General features: G+C 50.4%; 1 long non-coding RNA gene across 1 annotated transcript; it reads left to right on the forward strand.

Moving 5' to 3' along the window:
• The first annotated feature begins 1,159 nt into the window (after window positions 1–1,159).
• LOC105104186 (uncharacterized) lies at window positions 1,160–15,166 on the forward strand. The gene is made up of 3 exons (XR_838545.3): window positions 1,160–1,256; window positions 9,039–9,279; window positions 10,827–15,166. It is a non-coding gene; the product is annotated as an uncharacterized LOC105104186 (long non-coding RNA).
• Window positions 15,167–25,733: the final 10,567 nt, after the last annotated feature.

The raw sequence follows: 25,733 nt of genomic DNA on the forward strand, positions 1-25,733 counted from the left end.
AATGGGAAATTTAGAACACACTTTAGAAAAACCAACACCTCATTCTCCCGGACCTTCTTCTCAGATTTGACACCCGTAAGGCTTTCTTTCCTGGCAAGACTGTCATCTGGCAACCTACGATTGAAACTCAGTTACAATTCTTTAACTCAGTGTTTTTCCAAGACAATTTAATTAGTTGCCAATATGAATGTAGAGAAGAGGTTCCCTTAAAAAATTTGGCAATGCTGGCCACAGATCTGAGTGGGTTGTTTTTTTTTTTTTTTTGTGGAAATGAACATTCTTTCAGTTCAACGTTCAAAGAGTTTCATATCCATCCCAGGTGGCTACCTAACCACAATGAGGATTCTGTGATTTTTAAATTCTGAGTTTATCTGCTGAACCTTCAAAAGATGGTCTTTCTTTCCATGGTTCAGCTGAAATCCACAGAGTTGGTGGTAGGGTTTGTCAGGGACGAGACTGAGAGCATTTCCTAGATGTGGGATTTTTGGTGTTAAAAACCAAACTGTCCGGGGGAAACCAGGATGAGCTGGTCATTTTAGCTGATAGAGCTGGGAAGGAAGGTGGTTTTGGGGTCTTTTATAAGCAGCTCAGAGTTCAAGCTGGGTGTTTAATTGTGTAGGTGGAATCCTGCCTCCTTCTGCCACAGGCCCTTGAACTTTAGCGTGGTCCACGGGCCTCTGTCCCCCTCGCCTCTCTGTACCCCAGGATGGGAAGCCTGGGGCCTCTCTCTCCCCTTGACATGAAGTCTCAGAAGTTTCTCTGTGCCAACTACCCAGAGACCAGCCCTGGGGGAGATCCTGCCCCCAACGACCCTCCTGGCTACCCCGTTGTGCTGCCTTCCCTGACCTGGTAAAGAACCTGCATCCAACATCTCGCCACTTCGAGTCAGAAAGAAATGCAACCCAAGGGCTAGCATTTCAGCCCTGGCCTTGTGAAATGGGACCATTTCCTTTCTCTGCGCTTCAGTCTCCCCTTCTGTAGGATGTGGGTGCGGGTGGGAGGTGGGGAAGGTGAGATCTGCTTCGTAGCCTTGTTGTGAGGATGAATAGAATTATGAATGTAAAAGCCCTTTGAATACTGCAGCTCTGTACCAGAGTTAATTATTAGTAGACAACAAAGGCAGGGCAATACTTCCAAGAAGGGCAGAGTTAAAACTCCTCTGAAATTTTGCTGTAGAAGTAGGTTGCTTTAATCTGTTCCCAGCGGCACCGTGAGTTCTTCAAACAGCCCTGTGTGAGCCACTGGGTGATGGACAGGTGAGCGGCAGAGCAGGAAAGGGCCAGTGAACGCGTGCTATGGGTGCAGGGTGGGTGTGGGGGTGCTGGGGGGTGGGGGTGCTGGTGAGGGGCGCAGTGAATAATCTTTGACCCAGAGAGAGCAGAGCCGATGGCGGGGGGGTGGGGGGCAGCCCCCAGGCAGAGCATCTGTCCCCAGTGACTTCAGGGTCAGGTGCTCAGGGCACCACCCTCCCCACCCCCCAGACTCATCTAGTTGTGCCACAGCCACGCAGGATTTCTACCCTGTCCCCACACCTCAGGAAATGGCCGACAGCCTGCCCTGAGGCCTCTGGGTGGCTGTGGCCAGAGAATCAATCATTAATTACCCCAGCTCCTCCCCGCCCCCCACCCCCAGGCTTTCAAAACACAGACATAGAAATACAGGTCCTGGCAGGTGAGAGGAAAGTGGAAAAGCAGTTTGGAAAAAGCCACCGGTGGCATCTGTCCAGTTGGTTGGAGATGTGTCCTGGGCACCGGTCTCTGGAGCTTGCTGCCCACCCCACAGCACCTTCGTGGCTGCTGCCTGGGCCGCTGGTGAGGGAGGGAGACCTGCAATTTTCAGGGCTGAGTAGGAAAGCGCCTCCTTGGGGAAAAGGAAGTGACAGAAGGAAAGGAAAGGAACAATGTATAGAGGAGGTGACAAAGGTCACTTTTTTTTTTCTCTTTTTAAAGTTTTTAAAAGTGACAAATAAGGACCCTTTTGCAGCCCATTTTGCAGGTGAGAAAACTGAGTCCCAGGAAAAGTGAATACCACGGCCAAGGTTACCCAGCTTGGTAGGTGGCTGACTCAATGCCCAAAAAAGCACTTGTGACTCAGGCCTTGCCTTAAATGTGGGAAATTTTGCTCGCCCCCGCCCAGTTCCCTCACTCCCCAGCACCTTCTCCGCCTCCCATTAGAAAGGAAGGTTCTGGATCCCAAGGAGTGGTCAGGGTGAGGTCAGACTCCCATAGCCAGAAAACTTTTCCTGCCACAGGAAAGGAGATCAGCTCATCCAGCAGGAATGCCCTCCCCTTGGCCAGGCCCCTCAGTCCAGCCCAGAGCGGCGGGAGTCAGGACACAGGAATCCTCTCAGGCCAGCACCAGGGCACCCGGGCGGGCTGCTGTCCTGACAGCTGCTCTTGGAGAGGCGCCAAGGAAAAAACCCAGGTCCGGGGCTTTTCAACAGACTCAGGGTTGGCTTTGTTCTCAGTGGCCTTGGAACGCCAAGGGTTCCTGCTGTTGGCACAAACCACAGAACAGAGTGTGGGCTCCCCTAACCCTGGCAGTGCCCAGGGCCCTGATGAAAGGACCAGAGAGCCTGGTGGGGGCAGAGGGGAGAAGCTGAGGGACAGAGAAGAATCAGGAGCTCTCACCTGCCTCTTGCCCCCGCAGCCTTCACTGCCTGCCCCCTGGAAGGTTTCCCATATTCTGAGCTGAGCAATCCTGGGCACTTTGCCGTGCTTTGGGCCTTGGCTGGCCTCAAGACTCTCCTCCCTTCTTGCATTCTGCTGCAGACCCTACCGTCCCTGCCTTCCCTGTGTTTCAAGGAACAGCCTGAGGGTTTAGAGCTTTGGATTCCCTTTTTGTCTCCATGCACCAGTGTCCCAGCGATGCCTCCATCCTGTCCCCATCAGAGGGTGGACACACCATCATGTGGAGGGGATGCTGAGCATGGCTTTTCCTTCTAATAACAACAGTTACCTCCACTGTTATTTACTAAGCACTAAAAGCCAGGCACTGTTGAGTGCCTTACCTATCACCCGATTTACTTTCCACAACACCCAGTGAAACCCAGTTTTGAGGCAACAGGCGCATAGAGGTTGCTCTGGGTCATCACCAGAGGTTGCTATTGGACGGTGAAGCCAGGATCTGAACGCAGGCTCACGTAGGACCTGAGGCAGCCTTCTCTCCCCTCCCACGTGGGCTGTTTACAGGGCATGGACAGCTGTAATAGCTCCAGGAAAGCTACTGGGAACACACTAGAAAACAAACTAGAAAAAGTGTCTTGTTTGTCAGTTTCAGGGGCCGTCAGTGGCCTGTTGGCAGGAAGCTTGACCCCTAGTAACTAGTTCTTCCTAAGCACAGAGAGGCCAGGTGAATGAAAGAATAAAAAAAGAAATCAGGGCTGGGGTCACAGCGAGTCTTGCCTCTCCCCTTAACTGAATCCCCATGCATTTGGGAAATCCCATGGAAAAAAGTGTAGACACAAAACACATTTGCGGCGAGAATGAGTTAATCATCCGCCTACATGTTGTCTTTTCCTTTTTATTTTTCCTGCTTTTTCAGCTTCCTGGAGGTATAATTGACAAATAAAACGATAAGATACTTAAGGTGTAGATCGTGGTGATTTGATACACATTGTGAAAGGATTCTGGCTGTCTGGTTAATTAACATACCATCATCTCTTTTATTTGTTTATTTGTTTTGGTGAGAATGTCTAAGTTCTACTCTCAGTAAATTTCAATTATACAATACAGGGTTATCAACTATAGTCACCATGCTTTACATTAGATCCTCAGGCCTTAAACCTATACATTTTTCTAAGTTAAAAAAAAAATTCTTCCCATTGCTAGGCACGTCATCTTTACATAAGGTAGTGTTTCCTTTACTTTGTCCTAAACACTTCTCCTTTGAAGCTCAGGAAATGCGCTGTGGCCAGAGTAGTTTCTGTTTGCTTCATCCACAGTCCCTCTCACCTTACAGACTTTCATCCCGTTGCTCCAAGACTTCAGTTTTTCAAGTAGAATCCTTTCCCTCAGGCTCGGTCCAGGGGAGAGAGCCCAGAGTGTTGGAGAAGGATCTTCTCCCAGTTGGATCCGGGCCCCCGCCTCGTCACAAGGCAGAGAAAGGGTACAAGTCATGATTCTCTGTGGGGCTGGGAATCTGGCGCTCAAAGCTGGAATCCTGCACAGTCCTATACTGGCTGTGTGACCTTGTGCCAAGCACCCAACTTCTCTGAGCTGGAGTTTCTGAGTCTGAGAAGTGAGACTGATAACGGTGCTTCTCTTGTATCAGACAGCGAGCTCAGTAACCGTTAGTGACTGGAAGTAAAATTTGCCACAATACAGATGATAGAGATGGACCTTGGGGTGCCACAGGCACCACACTCAGGATGCCGGGAGATGCTGAGAGATTCCAAAGGGTGGTAGGGTGAGGGCACTGGGAAGAAGAGCCAAACTGGTAGTTCCTAGGACTGCCGGAACCCAGGCTCCCCAGGCGCGTGTGAGCTGCTTCCTTCCTGCACCCACAGGTGGGGTACAAACCCACTCTGGGGATGCCCAAGACTGTGCTCGTGGACCAGGTCTTCTCTGTTCCCTGAGGGGCTGCCAAGTTCTTCAGCCTGAGCACTCTCCTCCCAGAGACTGTTCCCATGGCTCCAGAGGGTAGAGGCCGGAGCATAAGGCTCCTTCCTTCCTTCCAACCTTCCATCCTTCCTTCCTTCCTTCCTCCCTCCCTCCCTCCCTCCCTCCCTCCCTTTCTTTCTTTCTTTCTTTCTTTCTTTCTTTCTTTCTTTCTTTCTTTCTTTCTTTCTTTCTTTCTTTCTTTCTTTCTTTCCTTACTTACTTGTTTACTTTTCACTTATACACATAATAGATCATAAATAATTTAAACAGTCATGATAAATGTCTCCTTTCTTCCAGCCTTTAGCCTGAGGTAACCCCATTACCTATTCAATATTTGTCCTTCGGACCTTTTCTAGTCATACTTTACGTCTGTAGCTGTAGAATTAATGACCTGTTGCTTTTAGCGGTGTGTGTTTTAGCCTACGTAGTAGTGTATCAGAAGTGAGCTTTGCTCAGTGAGTTGCTTTCGTTCACTGAGCGATGTCTCCAATACCTTTGCGCTTCAGGGTGTAGAGCTCCACCTGGTCCTTTTAAACGTCTCCATCAGAGTCCAAAAGGTGAATGAGATCTAGTCTAAGCAACCGTCTCCCTTTGGAAGAATATTTATCTTTCATCTTTTCCTCATCAAAATTGTTCTGCAATGAACTCTCTGTGCTCATGTGGGGATATCTTCCTGGAGAACTTGATAATGAGAAACGGGATGGTGGGAGTGCGGGATGGGCACCTTTAAAACAGGCACGGGCTGATCGGCTTCCCACCAGTGCAGGCTGGCTTCTCTTTTCATGGCTCTTGAATACCCCTTTCAGGATGGAAGATAAGCAGGTCAGAGAGACTAAGAAGCTGCCTGTGAGGTCTCCCGATCCAGGGTCATTGTCACCCTCCAGGCAGGCAGTGTCCAGGGTATACAGAAGCTCCAAATTGATCATCCTGACTGAGGATTGTTCATCCTGAGAACATTCTGGACTGTCTCAAACTTATCAGGGAATCAAGAGATGGTAAATTTCAGCTCCCTGGGAACCTCAAGGCCACCTTCACAGGTCAAATTGGATGACTTTTCAGTGTTATAGTCTCTCCTTCAAGATTCAAGAGACTTGGCACTCAGCCTCTCCATTCCAGAGCCTGTGGAGTTGTGAGACACCTAGGTTTATGCCACAGTCCTGCCCTGAGCTGTGTGATCTTGGGAAAGTCACTCACCCACTCTGATTCTCAGGTTCCTCATACTTAGTAAAAGAAAAAAAAGTGCATATACTATTCACATCCTATCAGCAGGGTGGTGTGAGAGTGATTTGTTAACTGTTAAGAAATGTGATAAAGCAGTGATGATGTTGAATATAATGCCCAGGGTAACCTTGCCAGGAGAGCAGGAGAGCCCTATGTCTTTCCCTCCCCACCCCTTCCCTCCTCTTCTTCCTTTAGGCATGTGCCTAAAGTTGCCCAGGATTTTGGATTTCAAATCCTGCCCTGATCTGGATAGGGCACAGATAGCATCCTTGCGCTAAGCAACAGAGGAACACTGACCAGGATGAAGGAGGGAGTGGACAGTTACACAAGGGGTACCTACATATGCCTCTATATAGGACAGTAAGAAAAGAGGATTGGCCGAGAGTCAGGAGGTTACAGTCCCAGACTTGGGACTGAGGCTGCGGGACCTCGGGGAGGTCACTCAGCTTAACTGGGCCTTGGTGTCCCCAGCTCTGTAAAAAAAGGCTAAGCACTGGGGCAGAGGAGTATTCTGCAGGGATGTGTCCTGAGCAGAAAACACACAGTACCTCTGCACTCATGTTTCTCATGTTCAGCACAAAGTTCCTAAGGACATCTTCCTTGCTAACATTACTGGCTCTTACGAACCCACGTGTGTGCAAGTATTTTGAAACTCCGTAAGTTGTACTAACACTATATAGACCAATACAACTCTCTACAGTGATTAAATGCTATCTCATCCGTTATTTAATACATTTGTTAGGACATGCATGCATTGCTACATATTGCTACGTGTATCTGCTGTATAATAACATATAAAACTATATATTACATAATACATATTTCTATATATAATTATATACATACATATATATGGATGAAATTCCAGTATATTCCAATTCATATTCAGTGGCTCCCTAGCTTACTCAGAGGAAATGACAGCATTCCTAAGGCCCTCTAAAGTCTGCTGTATCAGCACGTGCCACTCCATCACTTCCCTCAAGCGTCTCCTCCTCTTCTCTTTATCCTGCTCCAGCCACATGGACCTTGCATGCTTCACCCGCACCAGGCTTGCTCTCGCCCTGGACCTTCCCTGGTTAGCCTGGTGCTCGCCCCCTCGCCTCCAAGTCTTGACCCCAATCACTTCTCAGTGAGCCCTTCTCCAGCCCTGCTGTGGCAACCCTCTCCCCACTTGTTATCCTTGTTACTCTGCTGTATTTGTCTCTACCATCTGACATATTACGTGTGTCACTTATTTATTTGTTTATCACCTGCCCCCGCCCCCCCCAGGAGCAGGTAAGTGGCACGAGGGCGGGGCGTTCCCGCTGGTTGCGCACTTCTGTGTCCTCCGTGCCCAGAGCAGTGCCTGGCATATAGGAGGAGCTCAGTAAACATTTGCAATTGTGTGAGTATTTGATGGGGCGATGTCAGCAGCAGGATAACAAATGCCCTCATTGTGATGGTGTGGTGCTGGGCACTGGGCACACAGCAGCTAACAGCATGAACACTGGCCCGAAGTCTCAGCTTGCATGCCCCTCATTGGTTCCTGACAGGTAGGGGGTGGAAGCAGAAACTCAGAAGTCCTTCAGTTTCCCCCTGGGGAATGTTGCCTGCCTCTATCTCTTCTTTGTTTTGGGCAGCTGATGATCCTCCGAGGAGAATCTGGGTGGGATCAGTTCTTGGCCAGGGTCAGTGGGAAGTGTAGAGGGAGTCACCTTCCTTTCCTCTGGATCCCAAGGAAAGTGAGAGACAGCCAGACCACCTTCCTCCTCTTTGGCATTCAGTTCTGCCATCGAGGGCTCCAAATCTCTGGGCAAATGTCATAGCACCTGCGGCCTAAGGGACATGTGACCATGTGAGCACTGCTGAGTTGCAACAAGCCACACAATTAGGTCATTGTGCTAAACATGCAGATCCCCCTGCCAAGCCACCTCCCCCTCATTCCATCACAGCCAGAACTTTTTGGGGCCCTGATTTACAGGGGCCCAAACCTGGGAGGGTGTTGTCCCAGTGGTCCTGGGGGCGGAGGGGGTCTCTTCTGTCAGACCCACTTACTCTGGCCTGCTCTGAGAGCCAGGAGGAGGAGAAGGGAGAAGGAAACAATAAGCCCACATTGGCTTCAGGCCCCACGAGGAGTTGCAGACTGTTACTCTTTGACTCTTGGTGACACTTTGGCATTAATCATTGTCCTCCAGCCTTTGCGTGGTAAAGACTGTTGATCACTGACTTGGATTTTTTAGAAATCCAAAGGTTTTCCTCCTGTAGTGACTGTCCAGGAATTCCCATGAAGTCCCCTCCTGGAGAAAGTTCTTCTTCCACAGCATTGATCAGCAGCAGGCCCCTGGACAAGGATTTAGGGCTACTGAACTCTGGTGAAGACTGCTAAGCTCAGAGAGAGCTTGGAGGGGTGGGTTTCTGGGGAGCTGGGCCAAGCTACCAGGGGGTACATCTCAGGTTTCCCACTTATAAGCAGAGTGACCTTAGACAAGCTACCTAAACTCTCTGAGCCTTAGCTTTCTCATCAATGAAATGGGTATGATGGTGTCTATCACACACGACTGTAGATGATCTTAAATGAAACAAGGTCTGTAAAACATTGGCCAGCACAACAGGGATGTATTTGTACAAGGACAGTAGTGAGGGGTTGTAGTGAGGGGTTGTACAGGGCTCTGCACTGTGGTGACACTCAGGCAAAGCTCACTGGCAGGTTTCACTTCACAGGCATTCAGTGACTATCAGGGATCACCTCCTGCTTGGGTCATTTCTTTTTTTCATTATAGGTGATTCTAAGGGTGGGGGCATGGTGAGAGAGCATTCAGCTTGGTGGCCACAGCAACCTTGATTTTCATAGCCAGGTGAATGAGGACTATTCCTTTGCTTGGTACACTGCAAGATTATTTTTTAAAAGGGTCTGAATTTATTATTATTATTGTTATTTTTAATGGAAGTCCTGGGGATTGAACCCAGGATGTCCTGCGTGCTAAGCAGGCACTCTCCTACTGAGCTGTGCCCTCCCCTCTCCTGCAAGATTCCTGAATGTCTGGTAAGTTGAGTACAAAAAAAGAGGCAAATCTGAATCAAGGATCTTGAAGTCATCCAGGACCACCTTGGGTTCTGGGTACTCATTATGGGTTCAAAGATCCCAGTTCTGCTTTGCCCCAATCCTCAGCAACGTTTCCATAAAGAGAGAGGGAGAGACAGCAAACAGCACTGACCCTTCTCCATTTTACTTTGCAGGAAAGATGTTGGTCTAGAGACTGGGACCCCAGGTACCCGAGATGCCCTTGTCCATAACTCTGGCTCTTAGGACCCAGAAGGTGATTTCTGCATCCCATGTTTTGTCTCTCCGGAATCATCCTCCAGGGGAACACACACTCCCCCACCAGTGTGAAGAGAGGTCTGGGCATCAGCCTGGGAGCATAGCAATTACTGAGCACCTCCTCTGGGAGCATCAACGATGTGTTGGGTGCTGTCCAAGGTACTGTGCGTACGCCGTTTCCACCATTCTGGGTTGCCCTTATCCCTAAAGAAAAGAGCTTGAGACCTTGAACTTTGAAGTCAGATGGTCTTGGAGGCTTGGCTCTGCCACTTATTGTAGGGCTTTGACAGGTGATTTAGCCCTCCTAGGGCCTCAGTGGCAGAGATGGGCATAATTAGAACACCTACATTTCAAAGGTGTGTGAGGATTAAATGAGATAAGTGAAGCATATGGCCCAGGGCTTAAGTGCTCGGCACATTTTGAGGAGGATGATGATGATGATGATGGTGATGACGATGATGATGATGATGATGGTGATGACGACAATGGTGATGACGATGATGGTGATGATGATGATGATGGTGATGATGGTGATGGTGATGATGATGATGATGACAATGACGATGATGATGATGGTGATGACGATGATGGTGATGACGATGATGGTGATGATGGTGATGGTGATGATGATGATGATGATGACGATGACGATGATGATGGTGATGATGATGATGGTGATGACGATGATGGTGATGATGATGATGGTGATGATGATCATGGCGATAATGATAATGATGGTGATGATGGTGATGATGGTGATGGTGATAATGATGGTGATGATGGTGATGATGATAGTGATGATGATGAAGTAGTGTGGGCTCTAAAAGGCTCCCCTGGATGCTACTCTTGGCCTCATTGCTACTTGGAATTTCCAGCTGGCAGCAGAAGGGCCCCGACATTGGCAGTCTGGAGAGCCTGGCTCTATTTCTCACTGGCCTGATCATTTGGGGCCAATTATTTCCTTCAGACAATGACTCTGGGGTCTGAGAGTTGTGTGCTGGGGTGCTGAGCCAGTGGCACAAACTCAGAACTATTCCAAAGGACAGAAAGTCCCCACTCCTCCAGGCACCCAGGCCTTGCCCCAGGGCAGCCGGGGAGGCCAACTCCTCTTGTGGAGGAGGTTGGGGGGAGGTTATGAGAGGAGGGGCCTCAAGCAAAGGTCGAGCCCGGTGTGGACTGGGCCGTCTTACCCCCTCCCGCTCAGTAGGGCCCAGACTTGCTGTAGTTCCCCGCTCCTCCCATAGACTAGGTCTCCAGGTGTCTTCCTTTAATTAAAGATATTTAGCCTTCCGCTACACTGGCCTTCATTTGCATGGGACCCTTCCCTTTATGCAGCCTCAGTATCAGAATGAGCCAGGAGTTAAAGGAGCATCACTGTGCGGTGCCTCGGGAAGGCGGGGCTGAGCCTACTGCGGCCCGGGTTCCCTGCGCATGCCTCAGGGACTCCGCACGGTGGTGGGCGGGGAGCTGCCAGCTTTCCAGCCCCTGGGCTGCCTGCCTGGCTCCTAGGCAGCTTCCCAAGCCCGCGCCTCCTTCTTTAAAGCACATTTACATACAGAGGGGGTCTGCCAGGGTCCCTGAAGCCAGGGCGGGGGTTCTCTGTGTCTTGGCAGCCTCAGGGCTGGTCCCCCATGGTGCTGAATCCGCCAGGAAGGCAGGTCACCCACGTTTGCGGGGCACTGGACTGAGTCCCTGTGGTATTTCAGGACACGTCACAACTATCCTGAAGGAACTGAGTGCTGATCAGGAGATTGTATTGGACATTATACAAAGAACCAGGATGTCCGGTAGAAGATGGTTAAAAACTGCAGGAAGTCTTCATTTGAGAGCACCTCAGCTCAGAGGAAAGCAGCACCTGACCTGCCAGCCAACGCCAGACACTTACTGATCAGGATTAAAAAGAAGATTTCTGATGCTTAGAAGCATCAGGCGAACTCACCTAGGGCACGTAGTGGGCTGAAACCCAGGTGGGCTGGTTCCCACCTTTCCCCACTCAGGAGGAGAGGGAGTTCCACTCTGGGGGGACCAGACTCCTTCTGCCCCAGGCGCTCATGCTCTAGTGAGAAGATAAGCCACCGACCTGGAGACTCTAGATCAAGGTCTTTGCTTCTGACCCCATAGTGGCCTCTACCTCATGGGTCTGGCTTCCTCAAGACCTTCTACCAGCCTGCTCAGAGCCCCACTTACTTAAGTCTCCTCCATGGTCATTCCTATACGCTCCTCCCCACTCCGGCTGCCCCAGTGTCTCAAGGCCAGGGGGACAAACAGAGTGAACACTCTTCTGTGTGGCAGGTCCAGTCCCTACAGATAAGGGAGAGGAGACCAGACAGGGCTTCTTTATCTCTGATAGGTTGTTATGTCTTTTCCCAGATTGATTCTGAAGATTCACCTCCCAACTGCTAAGAACGAGCTCTTCCTTTTCTGCAACTCCTTTCTCATTTCCTTAGACTAGGAGACAGGCACCATGAGGTGGGGAACGGGGGGCTACTGTGATTTCTTCCACGCAGTGTCTAGCACAGAGTAGACAGCAAATAATGAATGAACGAATGGGTTCAGAATTAGACTCAGCCTTTCGTGTTAAAGACAGAAGAGGAAAGAGACCTGGACCAAAATGTGGAAGGGCTCAGAACCTCTTATTCCCTGGCTGCTGTCCCGATGATGCTTTAGTCTTCTTGAATGTAAACCCTGGGGGCTGTCATGACATCAGCCCCTCCTGCAATGCTCCAGAGGGAAGCAGAAAACATTCTCACTCACTTTATCACATGCAGCCTCTGGAACTGGGAGCCCCAGTGATTCCTTTGCCTTCTGGAGCCAGCCCAGACAGTCAGTCAGTTAACACTATTCTAGGCCCAGGAGATGGTGGGGTAAGCTGAGGATTTCCTTTAGAGGTATGCTTTCAGGGCAAGATTTTTAGTAGCTCACTCCTCTTCCCTACCAGATGGTGAAGGACATGGAAGATAAAAGTCTTTCATTTGCATTTTCTGGGCCATGCATCCTGAAGTGGGGTGAGCCCCACGTGCCTTTCTCCCTCTCCCTCGCCGTGTGTGCTCTGCTGAACTGGGGGAGGCAGGAGACTGCTGTGAAGGATGGAAGCAACAACACCCACAGAGCACTTTCCAGTAACTCTGCTATCTCATAGCACTCCCAAAAAGGACTGGGGAGGTGTTGATCCATTTCACAGATGAGCAAAGTGAGGCTCTGATGGGCCAACATACCCAAGGTCCCCGAACTACTGAGTGTCGGGGTCAGGATTTGGACCCAGGCTCTCTGATTCCAGAGACTGGGGCTGGAGGTGGGGGGAGACCATCTGGAAAGCAAATGGAGCCTGGTCATGGCTCTTGAGTCTTCAGGCTTTGCCCTCCTGGATAAAGAATACTTGAAAGAACATCTTGCTTGAAATGACCCCCAATAAATCTCTCCTCTAATTAAGACACCGTGACTCTACAGGTGAATTAAAACACACACGTTTTTCTTGGGAAGAGTGTGAGTGTCAACCCAAAGGCCCATCAGACTTATTAGCAAACACCAGGCCGTTCGATCAGCTTGCTGTCACCCCGAAAGCAGAAAGCACCCCTCAGAGGCTGGATCTTTAGGGCAGGTGCCATTTGAAGGAGGTGCAGGGCTGACAGAAAGGTTACAATCTTCAGTGGTATTAGCAGTAACAGCACATCCAAGGTCAAGGTGGCGATATTCCCTCTGCGTTCCTTCCGAGTCACACCACACCTGGGTTGTGAGTTCAGTTCTAAGCATGACCTTCAAAATAGGAGGCTGAAAAAAAGAAACAGAGGGGACCAGAGGCACATAGAGAGGAACCCTCAACCATTCCCACCAAGGATGAATTAAAAGAATAAAGTATATTTTACCCAAGAAGAGAAGACTGAGGGTGAAATGGAAGTTGTGGCAAGGAACTGAGCCCTGCTCCCCCGTTGTTAACAACTATGTGAGGGCGACATCTTGCATGTGGATCCTTCAGCCCAAGTCCAGCCTTCAGATGACCGCCACTCTGGATGACAGCTTGACCGTAACCTCTGAGAAACACTGAGCCTGAACCATCCAGCTATGGCCAGGAGTGGGGTTGTTGAATCATAGTGTTAAGTCTCTTTTTAGTTTTTCAAGGAATCTTTATACTGTTTTCCATAGTGACTGCACCAAATTATATCCCCACCAAACAGTGTAGGAGGGCTCCCTTTTCTCCACACCCTCTCCAGCATTTATCGTTCGTGGGCTTTTTAATAATGGCCATTCTGACCAGTGTGAGGTGATGTCTCATCATAGTTTTGATTTGCATTTCTGTGATAATTAGCAATATTGAGCATCTTTTCTCGTGCCGGTTGGCCACTGGATGTCCTCTTTGGAGAAACTGAACTACCCAGCCATGGAGCTCCTGGATTCCTGGCCCTCAGCCACTGTGTGAGATAATAAACGTTTTTTGCTCTAAGCTGCTAAATTTGCAGCGATCTGTTACACAGCTCTGGATAACTAGCACTATACTCATTCTGCTGTCTGCTCGGAGAAATTCTGCTCTTGGCCGTAAGAGTGTTTTGTCAGCAGACTGCTCAGAGAATATTTTCACTGCTAGAGCGAAAAATAGAATTTCTTCTTCTTTCTTCTTTGGTCCTAAATTGACTGCTTTGAGCTTTGAACCTGCCTCTAGCACTGACGTGGAGATTGGTGAATTAACACACCAGTTCCTTCTCAATATTTTAAATGTAACTGTGACCGAACTCCCTGAGGAGGGTCCTCCCAGAAGCTAGTCTGGAGCCACCAGGGATGTTTCTCTGAGTCTAGTAGTTGCTGTATTCTGCTTTGGCTGGACCTTCTGGTTGAGAGAAAGGTCATCCTGGGGGAAGTCACATGGGATCTCCCAGAGAGAAGTCAGGAAAAAAAATGGCAGCAGTGGGGCTGAAGGGCAGCGGTTGAAGAAGGTGAAATTCACCTTTCAGAGTCAAAGAAAAAGAGAGAAAAAGCCCATCAGGCATCGAGCCTTCGTCCCTGCGTTTCCTCTCTGTGTGCACAGGTGTGTTTTTTCCTCTCACCATCTTGAGAATCTTCAAAGAACTAGAGGCCAGCATCAGCACAGGTCTTATTCATGGCTTTCCCCTTAATTCTGATTTCCTGTTACAGGATAGGAAGCTACAGTGTGGGTTAGGGGAGGGGAAGGGGCAACAAACATGCTGAGTCCCTGGGGACTAAGGCAAAGGAAGAAATGAGCCCAGGAGAAGCTGGTCTGGGTCGGTGAAGGAGATCTGAGCACTTCACGTGTCCTCATCGAGTTCCCGGACTGTTCCCTGCTGTTTCTTACTCTGCCTGTAATTCAGGTGGGTGCCACCAGGTGGAGAAGTGTCTGGACTGCAACCCCTTGACTCGTATGATTTCCCATGGGTGTGGGTGGCTGAGCAGGTAGGTTTAACCATCACGCTTCAAACTGTTCACAAAAATCACAAAATGCTCATTACTGAGAAAGGACTCCCCCACTAAAGAGAGTCGTAAATTTATGAAGTTACTTCTCACTAATCCTCTCCAGGTCTTTGTTGCCTCATCTTTAAAGTGGGTCAAGCAAGGTGCTTTCTAATGTCCAGCTCTGAAAGTCTAGGGTTCAGTTCCAGACCACCAAAATAAGGTGACTATCACAATAAAGTGAGTCACACGAGTTTTTTTGGTTTCCTAGTGCATGTAACAGTTCTGTTCACACTCTATTGTAGTCTATTAAGTGTGCAATCGCATTATGTCTAAAAAAGCAATGCACACAGCTTAATTTAAAAATACTTTGTTGCTAACCATCATTGGAAGCTTCAGTGTGTCTTTTTATTTTTGCAACAGTAACATCAAAGATAACTGATCATGGATCACCATAACAAATATAATAATAATGAGAAAGTTTGAAATACTGTGGCAATTACCAAAATGTGACACGGAGACATGAAGAGAGCGAGTGCCATTGGAAAAATGGTGCCGATAGACGTGCTTGACACAGGGTTGCCACAATAATTTGCAAAAAACACAGTATCTGTGATGTGCAATAAAGTACGCCTGCACTGGCCACAAACTGTGTGTGCTTTTTTGAATTCCTCCTTTCAGTCTCATTTGATGTCCATTCCCTTCTGCGTCATCCTTCCCCTTCCAGACCTGGCCACGCCTTGAGATTCGGTGTCTGGGTGTGGCCAAAGACTGAATGAAGCAATCCAGAAGTCCAGAAGCATTTGCTCACTGTTGGATACATCTTGATTGGTGGGAAATGAAAGACTAGAGGGAAATGGTCAGACAAATTCCTCTCCTTCTCCGCTCAGTAGATACTTGAAGATAGGATCTCTCTTTGCAACTCTTCTGGAGGAGCCCAGCACGCCAAGCCTCATGAGTGACCTGCAGTGTGTCTCCACAGCTGGTTGTGAAGTTGCCTCTAGCACAGTGCTTCACGTCGTCCCTTGCCTTCCTTCCACCTCGTCCTACCCCTCGCTGGCCTGGCTGTACCTTTCTCCCTTGCAAAGTGTCAGCCCTTCCATCCTTGCCCCAGGCTCGGGTTTCCATAGGGTTGAGGCTAATGCAGTCGAAATGCAGCAGGTGTGTTCATGTCTTCACATGCCATTCTCCTCTCTCTTATAAGGACACCAATCATACTGGGTTGAAGGCCCGTGGTGAAGACCTCATCTTACGTCTGCAAAGACCTTATTTCCAAATAAGGACACATTCACAGGTACCAGAGGTCAGGACATCACCAACTCTTTTTGGTGGAGTGGGGAGGGGACACAAACGTTCTTACCGCCAGGGATGCCTTGGCTTCTGGTCGTTAGATTTCTTCCCAGCCCCTGAAGGTCACCAATGTTGCATTCACTGGCTTTTCTCAGTCCCTATCTTTGGGACTGCCCTGCAGTATTCATCACAGTTACCCTTCCTCTCCTTCCTGAATCCCTCCGCTAAGCTGACATCCAGGTACTGTGCACAGCTGTGGTTCCTTCCATCTTCCGTGTTGCATATATGCCTTCTCCTTCTCTCCCCATCTCTGGTTCAAGGTGCATTTTAATGCTGGCCTTGGTGATATCCTCTTCTTTCAACTCACTCTCTCCTCTGGCCTACTCCCAACCTTCATGCTTCAGTGCCCTCTTCTAAGTAGGTAACAAATACATCTCTCCAACCTGGCTGTCTCCCGAGCTCCGGGCAAGCATCGCTGCTTGGAAATCACTGAAGAGCCCCGAAGGTAATATATCCCAGCACAGCATCTCCTCTTTCCACACGCGATCACACATCACACACGCCCCCTGATCAAAGGGACCTCTTCTTGGCTACGTTTCTCGTCTTGGCTTTCCTACTGCTGGTGATGACACCGCCACCCTCCCTCTCAGTCTTCACTGTCCATGCATTCATGTCAGTCTCTATGAAATTGTTCTGAAGCTTCCAGAAATACCATGGCACTTTGAATGTGGACAGGCTCCCACAAAAGTGGGTGGGTCCCATCCAGGGGGGATGTGCCTTATTTCCATGATTACAATCCCCAAATTTAGGCTCCGGCGACTGAAGCCTGAGAAAGTCTTCCCTACGCCTGACCCACAGGCTGAGCCTCTCAAAGCAACACTAACGAAAGCCTGTGTAGCAGACAACTTAGGGATGCAGATAAGTCTCGGCCTGGATTCAGATGCAACGAGGCCCAGGGGCTCCCTCCCGCTCATATGCTGTTTGTTTTGGGGTATACGATTTTCAGACTCTTTCTGCATTTTATTTTTCAGAGTCTCTGGTAGATAGCCTCACACGTAGCTGGCTTCCTGTAAGCGTGGTTGAATGACGAAATTTTTCCGAGTGCTTATTTCAGCCTTAAAACCCAATACCCTTGCACTCAAGGATCTGTACATGAGCAGCTCATGCTGCTTCTCTGCAACTCAGCTCCCCAGACCAGAACCTTCATTCCCTGTACAGCCAGAGAGCGTAATAATGATGACGCTTAAGATTCAGGAGTGGACCATAAAGATGACCCTTCGCCCTATTGACAAGAAGGCGGACGTCCTGAGACACGCACGGGCCTCCCCTCGGCCCCCTGTGTGCTCCTCTCACATGCTACCTGCTTTGATGTGCTTTCTCTTTAGAAAGGGTAACACGGGGCTCTGAGGGTCATTCCCAGGATGGGTTGAGGGGGCCCTAACACGAGCTGACCTGCCTGCAGTGTGTTGCAGGAGGGGGCAGCCCTGACGCATGTTTCCATCCAGTGACACCCGCTCCCAGCACCACGGAGATGCTGCATCTGGGGATAACTTCGGGGATGTCGTCCTGGGGCAGATGCTTGGGGTCGGGAGGGCTCAGCAGAGGGAGGAGGGAAGAGAAGGAGGGGTTGCCATGTATTGGGAATATAAACCTCTTGGTATCTCCTGGTTCACAGGTAGCTCAAGTGTATGTTCTGTTCTCAGGGACTCTTTTGGGACCTTATGGCTTCTTCCAATAAAGGAAGCCTCCCTGGGGGGCTGAAATTGGTGTCAGGCACACATTCAGCACCTCTTCACTGGGGGCCCGTTGCCGGGGCTGGCCTTGACAGAGCAGTTTACACACGACCAGATGGACCAGGAGTCCAGGTTTTGTTTTATCTGATATGTAATATAATTTATTTTATGAGAGGGAGAGATGGGTGCCTAGACACGGCCCAAGTTCCAGGCTCTGCCCAGGGAGCCGACAGCGCTGGGGCATGCTGCCTGGTCTGGGAAGGCCTTTGGAATTTCGGCTGTTCGTTCACGGAGCCAGCGGACAGGCTCAGGTGAGGGTGGGGTCCAGGCAAGAGGGAGGCAGGTTGCAGGCATCGCAGAGGAGCGAGGACCCCCATCTCCCCGACATTCAGGACTCGCTTGTTACATGAAGTCTTCATGGTCTCAGTGACCTTGTTCTCTGACATTTGCTTCTCACCGCATGTGGCCTCACTGGGCCCCTGTCACTTAGGCTGGGGCGTCAAAGGGACTTTCGGGAGAATGGAAGGGGAGGGGCAGCCAGATGGAGTCACCTGCACAAAGTCCCACACGTGGCCGCAGCGGAGCCAGGATAACACACAGCCAGGCTCCCCGCGTCCCGTCCACGTCCTCCCCTGGGGGCCTTGTCGCCCCTGCACTTGCTGCCCGGCTCCTTCCTATCTAGGCCGGCAGCGCCCAGGGCCGCGGGGACCTTTCCTCCAGCTCCGAGCTAGAGGTAAGTAAGCAGGGAAGCCATCGGATTTTGGACCTACTATGTGCCAGGCACATGCTGAGCAGTAACTCATTTGATCCTCCAACAGCTTTGTGAGGTCGTGCAGGCTTCTTATGCTGCAGATAAAGAGCTTTGGCTCGGAGAGGTGCAGAGTGTCCTCAAGTCACCGGGACTCAAGTCACCAGAGCTACGCGGCTCGGGGAGCTGAGAGGCGGCTCCGGGGCGCCCTGCACGGCCCACGGGTGATACATGGAGAGCGTTGCCTCCTGCCTGACAGGCAGAAGATAAACAGCTCCCCGTTAAATCTCACTTAATGCTGATATTTATAAATTTATTCGGCTTGTGTTTACTGAATCGAGAGAATGCCTAATAACATAACGTGCTTCATCTCACACGTTCCTACTAATGAGAATGCAAGCATTGCTTAATTTTTTTTTTTTAACATTTCATTTGCTTTCTACTCTCCCTACTTCCTCCTGTTGTTGTTGGCTTGGAATTTCCTCTGTTGCCAAATTCTGGAAAGTTTGGGCTTCTTGGGTGTTGCTAAGGAGAGAGCCAAAGTGGGACCTGGGGCAGTAGCTGGACGGAGCCCTGTCCCCATGTGCAGTTAGCCTCAGGACATTGGTGCTCGCAGCATCAAGCTAGCAGAGGATGGCGCACACCCAGGGGGCAGCGGAAGATCTGGGACGAGGCCACGGAGAAAGGAGATGGGGTGCAGGCCTTCCCGGGGTCTTTCTAACTGCGCGCTCCCCCAAACCAGCCGCGTTCTGGTCCCTCCCAGCTCCAGGTGGGACCCTCACACCCTTCGATCACACTTTTTCTTCTCTTCCCTGAGCAACCATATCAAGGAACTGAAGCATTCTTTTCAGTTTTAAAAAATGAATAACCTTTAAGTATAAAAGTTGAGTGGAATCATTTGTGCTTTCCTGTCATAGCCCCTACACGTCCACACTTAGAGAGAGCTGTGAGCACTTCTCTTATGATTCAGCTGATTTCTCCCGCCGCGTCCCTGACCCCCGGACCTTGGACGAGACATGGGTCTCTTTCGGCCTCCTGACCTGAGGCCCAGGACCTTCTGGTCCTGCTCAGGGCGCCAAATGCTGGACTGAGCATCCTCTGCTGGGCCAGTGGAGCAGGGGCCGGGCCTGGCGTGGGTGGCGGCAGCCCTGTGAGCAGCGCCTTCTGCCTTTCTCTCTTTTGAGAGGCGGGCCTGGCATCTCAGGGGGGGCTGGTGTGTTTCAGCGTTATCCGGGAGACCGTGGCTGCCGTGGGGACTCGGCAAAGTGGGAAGTCTGCGGGGAGGATGGAGGCTCCGGCTGAATGCCAGGGGCCCTCAGGGCTTCTCCCCGGACCGGGAGCGGGCACCGCGCTGAGTTCCAGTTCTGTCCATCACCGGGTTTGCGCCCTACATGGAATCCTCCTCCTGTGTGGGCATCAGTCTCCCTGTGCAGTTAAAGGCAGGTTGTCGCCTGCAGTATCTGGGGCCTAATTCCCACGGCCACCTGCCCAAGTAGCACTAAACCAGTGTCCTCGCCTCCCCCGCCCAGAGCAGGACAGGCATGGATGTTAAAGGTCTTGGGTGGCAGACACCTGTTTTAGGAGGGAGTGGAGAAGCCCCATGCCCAGCCTCTGCCACCTCCTTCTGTTTCCGGTCTCCCCGGTTTAGGCCTTCCCTGTTCAGCCTGCATCCCCATCTGGGCTCCCACCTCCGAGGCTGGCCAGGGTGGCCAGGTCAGGGTGATCAGCTGTCCCAGGCTCCTCTCCGCAGCAGCAGCAGCAGCAGCAGGAACTTCCTCTTGGCACCACCCACCCCACGCCCCCCTCTGGGCCCAGCTCTGTTTGGGGTTCCTTTGGGGGGAGGGGGAGGGGGACAGGGGCTCATCCCTCTCTTTTGTGCTGCCTCTCCCTCCCACTTCCGCTCCCCTGGCTGCTCCGGCTGACCTTTCACCCCTCCCTTGGATGTCCCTCAAAGGCAGCTCCTGTGGTTAATAACTTCGGCTGGCAGCCCCACACAAAGCCAGGGCTGGAAACCATTGTCCCGGGGACAATGGCCAAGTAGCCCAATAATGAGGCGGCCACAGTGTTGTCTGACATCCTACGTTGCCCTGGCAAAGGAGGCGGGGCCGTGGGGCGCGCTGTGCCCTCACCTCCTGGAGCTGAATTATTCTTCTTCCCGAGGGGGCACCGGGCACCTGTTCCCTCCCATCGGCCACATCTCCCTGTGATGCAGGCTAGGTAGATGTCACCCGGAGACACCCTGACACACACCACTACTGCTCCGGCTTGTTGTTCTGCTCCCGCGTTCCAAGTCGGAGCACCACAGAGTTTAGCAATTGAATGGTTCTGGCAAATCAATAAGTTTGGGGAGATGTCAGCCTGGGCCTGACAGCATGTGGTCTTCTGGAAAGAGTGTCTGCCAGCAACACAATTCAAGGCCTCTCTCCTCCCTTCCTGGCTGTGTGACCTTGGGGAAGCTGCTGAACCTCTCTGAATCTCCACTTATTCATCTATAAAAGGAGGATCAGGATAGGAGCCAAAGGGAGGCACTCTCCTTACACACGGGTGCCTGCCACCTCCAGAGGCTGCCCCACCCTTGGCACCCCTGTGGGTGACATGGACTCCTCTAGCTGTGGACGTGGCCTTGCCTCAGTTCCAATGTCACTTCTTTTTAATGCAAGCCCTTTTCTTGCATCCCAAACCAGACTGTAAATTACTCAGGGACACACCGCGTCACGTGCTGTTCCTCCATCTTTCCCCCTTCTGTCCCCTGCACAGTGCTGGGCACTCAGGAAGGGGGGGTACCAGTGAAGTCAGAAAAATTAATGACTGACCCTTGCAAGAGGCTCCAGAGTAGTTCTCGGCCCTGCTGTCCACTGCAGTGACCTGGAGAAGTTAAAAAAGTATGCAGAAAATTTGACTTAGTTGATAGGGCTATGGCATTGGGACTGTGTGTGTGTGTGTGTGTACGCATATGTGTGTGACAGGTGGAAAAATTTTAACATACGGGTAAAGATTTGTACCCTTAGAAAGCATGCCACCTCGTGTTCATGCCTGAGCACAGCCCTTCTCCAGGGGGAGAGATGGGCTGTGTCCTAAGACAACCTTTTTTTTTTTAATTGAAATATAGTCAGTTTACAATGTGTCAATTTCTGGTGTACAGTATAATGTTCAGTCATACATATACATACATATGTTCTTTTTAATAACATGGTTACTACAAGATATTGAATACAGTTCCCTGTGCTGTGCAGTAAGAGCTTGTTTATCTATTCTATATTATAGCAGCTTGTATTTGCTAATCTCGAACTCCCAATTTATCCCTTCCCACCTCCTTTCCCTGCTGGTAACCATAAGCTTGTTCTCTATGTCTGTGACTCTGTTTCTGTTTTGTAAATAAGTTCATTTGTGTCTTTTTTTTTTTCAGATTCCACATATAAGTGATCTCATATGGTATTTTTGTTTCTCTTTCTGGCTTACTTCACTTAGAATGACATTCTCCAGGGCCATCCATGTTGCTGCAAATGGCATTATTTTATTCTTTTTTATGGCCAAGTAGTATTCCATTGTGTAAGTACATAACAGCTTCTTTATCCAGTCATCTGTCAATGGACATTTAGGTTGCGTTCATGTCCTGGCTATTGTAAAAAGTGTGGCTGTGAACATTGGGGTGCCTGTGTCTTTTCAAATTAGAGCTCCCTCTGGATATATGTCCAGGAGTGGGATTGCTGGATCATAGGGGAAGTCTAGTTTTTCAAGGAATCTCCATACTGTTCTTCATAGGGGTTGCACCAAATTACACTCCCACCAGCAGTGTGCACACCCTCTTTATCCACACCCTCTCCAGCATTTATTGGACATGAGATTTTAAAGGCTTCCCAAGTGATTCAGGGTGTAGCTGAGTTTGAGCATGGTAGGGGTCCAACGCTCATTTTCTGACAGTTTCTGCTTTGGAGTCACAGAGAGCGTGTCTGGGCCAGCTCTTCCCAAACCTCAGCACATACAGCATCACCTGGGGATCTGGTTAAAGGCCGATTCGGTCCCCGGGATGGTGCCAGGACTCTGCATTCCTAACAAGCTAGGCCCACACTTTGAGACTCTGGTTCCTGGTCTCTCATTTTGCAGGTGAAGGAACTGAGGCTCAGAGCATGGATGTGGTGGATGTGGGTGCCTTGCAAATTGTGGTTTCGAAGCTCCTGGACAAATGACAATCATGCCCTTTGTTCTCCAGTCTCCCCTTTTTTAAAATCTCTACCCAAATCTTGAATCCCAGACAAGAGGCACAGTCGTGATCACAGCTCTTTCCTCTTTCCCTCTGAGTGTTGTTGCCCCTTCCAGCCTGCTCTCACCTGCCCTGAACCCACCCGCGTCACTTTCCTAGGAAAGGGCCTCCCCCTCTGTCTCTTTCTGAATGATCAACCCACTCCCTATCAACACCCACATGCACTGGACCATTACATCGCTCCATGTGCATCGATTCAACTTAACAAGCAAGTGTTTATCAAGGCATAGTGCTGGGCCAGGCCTGGTCATACCTTTGAGGAGGAAGGTAAACCGAAGCTATGATTCAGTTAACCCGGAAGCATATCTGGGCTGGGAGAGACCCCCGTGACCACCCAGCTCAATCCCCTTATTTTACAGATAATCCCTAATCCCAGCGATGAGGACACAGAGTAGCAGAAGAGGTGAGAATTTGAGGTGGACTTTGAAAAAAGCAGAGGAGAGGCTGTGAGAAGACAGGGCAGGGCATCCTGGCCGAGCGCAGGAAGGAGACATTGCTGATGGAGACTTAGCCCCACTTTCTCAGAACACTGGGATGAGGTCCTGCAGGCTTGGCTGTCCAGACAACAGGCATAACCTCAGGCTGCCGGGATGGTCATCACTGCTGGGACACAGGAGGTGACAGTTTGGTTGTCCCCTATCCAGTTTCCTTCTAAGTACTATATGTGGGGTTTCACCTCCAGGAGTGTAAATGCGGGGTGTGGCTGGGTGTCCTATGGCTGAGATTCCGTGAGTACTGGGACCTAAAATGCTTGGACAAGAGAAGAGATGTTTGGTCTCGGGGGAACCTGGGGTCATGTTTAAACACGGGCAATGTTATCGTGTGAATCATTTGGTACTATGGATTTAGCGAGAGGTGGGTTTCACCCCCTCCTTGGGCAGAGCTAGATTCTAACACCCCGAGATAGATGGAGGCCCCTGGGGAGGAAGGGATTTTCAGCCCCTGAATGTGGACAGCTGTCAGACATCTAAACTTCCCTGCCAACTCTCTGAGTTCCCACCAGGGGATGCCAGTCATCGCAGTGGACTTGCTTCTGTCTTTGTGATGCGGGTGTGTGGCTACCTGGCTGAGACCAGAGGATCCGGTACCCATTTCCTCCCAGAGTAGATCCACTTCCAGAATTTCACAGCTACAAGAAGGAACACGGATGACAGTATAGCTTTAGGCAAGAGGAGGGCAATGGTGTTCTATGCATTTGAGGGATCTTTAAGTTTCCAGAAAAACAAGTCTGGAGTTTAAAATAAGAGGTTGGCACAGAAGGTACAGAAATGAGAGCGAAAATACCAGTGAGGCTTGTCAAGGAAGATCAGGAGGCTCCGGATTGCTGTGGATTGAAAGTCTTGTAGGGTTTGGGGGAGGGCCAAATGGGAGTGAAATGTGGCTGTGACCAGCCCTGGGAGTCAGCTCAGCCTTGCCCGGGCCACCTGTGTGTCCTTGGTTACAGTTATACCAAGGGTAACTTTCCTCTTCTGCAAGATGGTGAGATCACCAAGATGTTTAAGGTTTCTTCTAGCTTAGACACACCAGAATTCAGTGGTTTCAGGGATTCCATCCCAATTCCCATCCAGAAGTGGAAATCCAGGCTGAGCTGGACAATCTCAGGGGAGTGGTGGGGTCAGTGTCCTGGAGTGCTGGTCCTGGGTACTCCGGGAGGGCCCTGAGGGAGAGGGGAGAGGCGGATCAGGATGACATGAGGTGGGGAAGAAAAAATTGGAATGTCCTCAGTCCCTTCAGTCAAGCTTTGCAGAAGCTTCTCCTGCCTGCCAGTTGTCTGCCAGTGAGACTTGGAGCGTCCCCACAGGATGCTGCAGGGGTGGCCTGGCCTGTGTTCCACAAAGTGGGAACAACTGCTGGTTAATTACTTGGACACGAGGTGAGGAGCGCAGCTGTCATTGGAGCCAGCTCGCAAGGAGCTGCAGCTTCTGCAGTCAGCTCCCGGCCAAATGTGGGGAGCAGGCTTCTCAAGTCCCAGGGTAACGGCTCCACAGGGCTTGTCCATCCCACCCCATGCCCGATCCTTGCTCTCTGCTGGGAGGGAAGAGCTTGCTCCCTTTGCTGGCTCTGTGGCCTAGGGAGGGACTCAACAGACAGTCGGGGCTCCAGCACCTCAACACTTTGCTCAGGCCATATGCTCATGTCTCTGGCTCAGATCTTCATCCTGGAAAAACAGCCTGGACCTTGGCATGAATACATTCTTAGGAGACGGTGAACAGCTTTAGAACCCTTCTGATCTGAGGACCTGAAGGATGCTGGGATGCAGCTTTCAAGATGGAAAAGCCAGGATGCCAGACACCACTCTTTCCCTCCCGGATCCCAAGGCACTCTTTCCCACCGATCCCCATTGGCCCCAGGATACATTGTAACACCTGACCCCAGTCAATGAAGTTGCCACATTCAATGAACCCTTGACCATCTCTGGACTAGGGGGTGAATCCTGACACTAGCACTTTGGATTTCCTTATAGGACATGTTTCCTCTGGCAACCACAGAGAATTATCTATAAATATCACGTCTGCTGGTGGATGGGAACCGCATGGGGACAATACAAAATACCTGACAGTCCCATTGCCACAATACCTGCTCTAAAGTAAATTCACTAATGGTTCTTTAGAAATTGATGACAAAAGGTTACCCATTATCACCCTTCTACTTAATTTCAAAATCACACGGGCATTCCTACAATTTCGGTTGACAGTCAAGTAAATGGCACGTAGCAGGTCCTTACAAGTACTTTTGAGTGAGTGAAGGAATGAATGAAATTAAAGCTCTCCCAGCTTTTCTCAGCATCATCAATACTCAGTATTTCTTTCTGAAACCTTAGCTTCACTTTGAAAATGTTTGTCAAGTGAACGCCACCTCTCTCTAAGCTGCAACGTGTAGCTGATGGGTTTTTGCCACAGAAACAATTTCCATCCCTGCAAACCAAGTCACTCACCCTCTTTTTCCGGGAGCACGTCTCCCTCAGGGTGAGATTTTGCAAGAAGGGTGCCCACCCCTTGTGGGGTGAGAGTTACAGCTGCTCCACCTCCCTGTTGCCCCACATGCCAAGGTGTGTGCGGATGAGATGTGGTGGGGGGGTCTACCTTGGGCAGGACCTGTTGGTCATTAACTTTGCAAACAGCCTTTAGGAATGACAGGAGTTGATTTCGCGTTGGTGTGGATTCACTCAACGCTTTGCCAGGAC

Source organism: Camelus dromedarius, chromosome 33, assembly GCF_036321535.1.
Source record: "Camelus dromedarius isolate mCamDro1 chromosome 33, mCamDro1.pat, whole genome shotgun sequence".
Classification (NCBI taxonomy): Eukaryota; Metazoa; Chordata; class Mammalia; order Artiodactyla; family Camelidae; genus Camelus; species Camelus dromedarius.